We start from the raw sequence: 3427 nt of genomic DNA, 5'->3' as shown, positions 1-3427 counted from the left end.
CAGCGCTGAGCCCTGACTTCCCCTCAGTCCAGTGTCCTGGTGCATTGCAGAGGTAAGCCAGGACAGGTGGGAGGCTGCAGGGATGAGACCAGCCCTGGGCGGGGCAATGTGCTCCCTTGCCACCAGGTCAGCTCCGACTCGGGGGTCGGGGGTGCCAGAGTAAAACTGTTCCTTGGAACTTCCGATGGCTGAGTTTGGAAAAGTAGATCACCAGGCCTTTCTTCTGAGCCACCTCTGGGTTGACTTGAACTTCCAACCTTTCAGTCCTCACCAGAGCCTGTTAACTCTTTGCGCCCCTCCCCCCCTAGGGACTCTAACCCCCACCCAGCACTTAGCCCTGTTTACAGATGAGAACATGAAGGCCTGAGGAGGTAAAATCACCTACCCACAGTCACCTGCTAAGACGTAGTGAGGGTAGCAGAGGTGCCCAGGGGTGTCTCTCCCATTCCCCCCGCCCCAGCCCCAGTGGCCTCTCTGTGTTGTGTTGAGATTCCCTGTGGAGGGCCTGACATAAGAACTGAAGGAGTGCTTCCTAAAACAGATTTGCCTTTCAGATCAGGCCTCCTGCCCTTCCTCCACACACACCCCACTGTGGTGGCTGTTTTGGGGGCTCAGACCTCTTGGATGCTGGTCCTGTCTGTGGTTGCAGGTGCCCTGAATGCCAGCAGTACCTGGGGGACTTCAGACCCCGCCCTTCCTTTCACCAGTCACCTCTAGGCCCCGGCAGCAGCCGCCTCTCAGGGTTGCCAGAGGGTTGCAGATGGGGTGGCTCAGGACCCCTCTGCAGCACTCAGCAGGGAGGAGGTGCTCCCTGAAGGCAGCGTGCACTCCTCCAGGCGGCCACCCTTCATGTGCTGAAGGCTTATTAGATCCTGAAGCCAGGAGTGAGGCTGGGGGCTCGAGGAGACCTGACTTCCCAGTGCAGACACAATCGCCAGCCAGCTCATCACATTAAGGGAGATGAGGGTCAGGCTGTCCTTACAACAACCTGGACAACCTTGTCGTCCAGAGGAGGGCGCTGAAGCCCCGGGAGATAGAGGGTCTTGCCCTGCTGGAATCAGGAGCCTGTCCCTGAAGCACAGCTCTGCACCACCAGCTGCTTGTAGCGGGCTGTTTGGGAAGCTGACCAGATGTTGGTGGAGGAGGGAGTCATGGAGGAGAAAAGCTTGAGCTGGACCCTGAAGGAGGGCAGGCGGGTGCTGGGCACCCCGGCAGAGGACCCCTGCCTTGGGGACCCCAAGAGAGTCAGTGTGTCCAATGGTCAGAGCAGGAGAGGGGCCTGACTCTTTTTCCTTTCCTCTCTTGCAGTGAACTTGCTGGACACGTCCACCATCTACGGGGACTGGGGCTGGCTCACGTATCCGGCTCACGGGGTGAGTGATGGGTCCTGGGTAGCGTCTTCCCTCGGGGGAAGAGCCTTGTACCCTAGGTCCCGGGGCTGCAGAGCTGGGGGGGCTCCAGATTCAGGGATCCTTGTTTCTGGACCCTGACTGAGTCCAGGCTCTCTGGGATATGGCAGGAAGGGTCCCAGACTGGCCTTGCCCACCCCCGCACTGCACTCCCACCATAAGACTGAGTTCTCCTTCATGCTTGCCCCTCCCTCCCCAGGAGCTGCCTGGACCCCTGGAGCTTCCATTTGTCCTTCCTGCCAGCCTCATGTCACTGTGCTCGGATACTGACAGGAGATGCCCCTGGGTGTCCAGCAGTAACAAGGCTGCCCGGCCTGCTCCTCCCTTCTTTCATGCAGACCCCAGGATGCCAGGCACTAAAGCCCACGCATGAGCCATGGAGCTTTCCCAGACTCTGCTGTCAAAGACCCAGTGGTTCTGGGTCTCCATGTGCCCTCCCATCTGAGTTGCGATGGCCTTGCTGGGCTGCTTTGAGGGCAGGGTGAGAGGAAACCCGGTGATGGCACAGTGCCTGGTCCGGGCGTCTTCCAGGAACGTAAGCTCCTAAGCTCCTTTTCTGTCGTCAGTGACGAAGGCCCTTAGGTGGGCAGGTGGGTTGGACCCGAGGTCCAGCAGAAGAGAGGCCTGGCCACCTGTTTCTGCTAAGACGACAGCCGAGAAAATGCCGTGACAGTTCTCCTCTGTGGCACCCGGTCCCCACCCGTTGGGATGGGCTAGACGGCAGCTGACAGCATCGAGTCCACTGCGCTGATGCTCTCGTGTGAATTCCCTCCCGCATGTGTGTTTGTCAGCACACACTTGCTCACACACACGCTTCCACACACACTCACACTCCCACTCAGTCACTCACACACTCTGGACATGAATACATCGTGTATACATAAGTTCTCTCGTGAGACTTTCAACCCCCATGGCACTAACAGCAGAAAATGACAATTCATGATGAAGGTCACTGTCACCGCGAAGGAGCCTTTCTTCCTGGGGGTGGGCGTTCCTCTGGGCGGCGGCTGGAGGCTCGGTCCTCCCAAGGGCTGCTCAGGGTTGCCTCCAGTAGGTGGCACGGTGGACAGGGCAAGGGTGCTGGCTCTAGATGCTTCTTGGAACCATGGTGACCTGGGAAATTCAGCTACCTGGCCTTGACCTATGCTCTGGGGGTGACAGCAGATGCTCCATGTGGGTGTCACCAAGGGGTGTCATTTCCTGGTGAGGACTGGCAGCCCTGGGAGCTGGAGCAACTCTGCTTCGAGGACAGGTGGTCTGGCGGAGATCCCACACATGCTTGTAGGTAACACACACACACACACACACACACACACACACACACACACACACACACACGCCGTGCTTTGCCTCCTCGGGTGAATGGATGGCCACCAGTGCTGTCTGGCAGGAGCCCTCGGGGTGCAGTGGCTAAATGAGGGGCTGCTCACCACAAGGTCAGCGTTCAAGCCCACCAGCTGCTCTGAGGGAGCAAGTCGGGAGCTGTCTGCTCCCATCAAGATGACACCCGTGGAAACCCGCTGGGCTGTTCTGCCTGATGCTGCAGGCTCCTCGGTTGGAATCAACTCCATGGCCGTGTGTTAGGTTAGCACAGCCCTGGGTGGTACACAGTTAATGGCTTGGCTGCTGACCCAAAGGTTGGAGGTTCCAGTCTTCCCAGGGATGCCTCAGAGGAGAGGCCTTAAGATCTGAATTGATCAGCCATCAAAAACCCTATGGGGCACAGTTCTACTCTGACCCACCTTTAGGGTCCACCTGATGAGGTGAGGGGACAGGTTCGTTTCAGTGTCTGCCTGGAAAGGGAGGCATTTGCCACCCCATTTCACAGACGTGAGGCCTGGGGTGCTGAAGGGGGGCATGATGCCCCAGGGCCTGCACAGCTGGCCAGCTACATCCTGCTCAACAATGAGGGGAGAGCGGCAATGAAGGGGGCTCTGTGGTGGTGAGGGGAGGTGCTGGGTTTGTTTCCTGGGGTGGCAGTGGCACCAGCCCTGGTGGGGCATTCCCCTACGCCCCCC

General features: G+C 59.0%; 1 protein-coding gene across 1 annotated transcript in view; it reads left to right on the top strand.

The window, feature by feature from the left end:
- Positions 1–1316: 1316 nt before the first annotated feature.
- Positions 1317–3427, top strand: part of EPHA8 (EPH receptor A8) — a 26088-nt gene continuing 23977 nt past the window's right edge. The window contains exon 1 of the mRNA XM_004705367.3: positions 1317–1373. The gene's annotated coding sequence lies outside the window, so the exon portion shown is untranslated. The remainder of the gene's footprint in view (positions 1374–3427) is intronic.

Source organism: Echinops telfairi, unplaced genomic scaffold (assembly GCF_000313985.2).
Source record: "Echinops telfairi isolate 266 unplaced genomic scaffold, ASM31398v2 ScPeMD7_7457;HRSCAF=8495, whole genome shotgun sequence".
Classification (NCBI taxonomy): Eukaryota; Metazoa; Chordata; class Mammalia; order Afrosoricida; family Tenrecidae; genus Echinops; species Echinops telfairi.
This window is presented reverse-complemented; position numbering and strand designations above follow the sequence as displayed.